Source organism: Wolffia australiana, chromosome 2, assembly GCF_029677425.1.
Source record: "Wolffia australiana isolate 7733 chromosome 2, ASM2967742v1".
Lineage (NCBI taxonomy): Eukaryota > Viridiplantae > Streptophyta > Magnoliopsida > Alismatales > Araceae > Wolffia > Wolffia australiana.
The window spans coordinates 16,879,635-16,880,961 of NC_135836.1; positions in this window are offsets into that span (position 1 = coordinate 16,879,635).

Here is a 1,327-nt window from a genome sequence, read left to right on the forward strand (position 1 = left end):
CCCACCAACTCTCATTTTCCTTAGTGGACTTGCCTAAACTGAATTAGAAGACGGATGACGCGAACAAGAGAACGGACGACGCAATGTCATCCGACGCCACTAGGCCTATTAGGGTTGGACACTTAGGACCGCGGACCGGGTTTGACCAGACCGAACTGAGACCATAGGTCTTGCATTTGAGGGTGGAGCGGTTGGTCAAACAGGTTTAGGTCCAAGGGTCAAACCAGACCAAAACCGAAAGTATATTATTAAATATTTATCAGAAATTTTTTTTGTAAAATTCTAAAAATGTTAAATCCAACTCGCCATAGAGGTTTCTATTGTGCCCAGCATAGCCGCCAAATATTTGAGCATATGTGCACACCCGTGTGATGTAGAGGAGTTCGAATGTGGGCTTTAAGAACCCATCCAAACATCTTTTTCTATTGAATGTTTCTTCCTTCTCTAGTCACCTCGATAGTTCTCCAGGAGTAAAGGGAGGTGTGGGAGGACAAAGACCTAGTTAGTGGGGAAACAATGGAAGGGAGGTGAAGGGGAATTCAGTACCAGCAGTTCTAAATATCATTAACATAATTTTTTTCCTTTGACATTGACTAGTCAACCTAACTAGACCAAGACCATTTGGGATCAGACCAAGATTGAATAAGAACAGACCAGAATCGGACCGAAGTTTAAGTAAGGTTTAGGTCTTTGCTAAAAACCTGGATCAAGGAGAAGATTAAGACCTTCATCTGTCGTGCAGAAGAGTAAAGTTTGATTGACCTTGGACAAGGATGGAATGAGCTGAAATTGGTCCCATTGGATTCGGAAGGTCGAAATCTACTGGAATCGACTCAAAAATCGCTCAAAACATATCAGTATAGCTCGTTCTAGAGGCAATTGAAGATCAGAAGTAAGTTTTCGTTCTCGATTTTTATTTTTCTTTATTTGGACGCTATACAAATCCAAATCCCGTCAAATCTGGACTTGGATTGCTCGTCTGGGGGAGTAGAACATCCAGGTTTAATTCATTTTTCATTTATTTATCTTTTACTTGCTTAATATTTGATGTTTTAAACGACTTCGCCGAAAAATGAAAAGGAAAACTCACGGCCCGCAATCCCATGCGGGCCGCTGAGTCAGCAGAGACGGCTAGCTGGGCGGTTGACGTGTCACGCACGTCAAATGGCCAGCCTGCCCACCAAGACGCGCTGGCAATGCCAGCACACCCTGCATCAGACGTGCTCACCACGTCAGATATGGTTGTGCTGGACTTGTCAGACACGAGATCCATCCAGGCTGTCAAAACTAACTGCCAAGATGGATCTAACGTTCATAAAAAATTGAA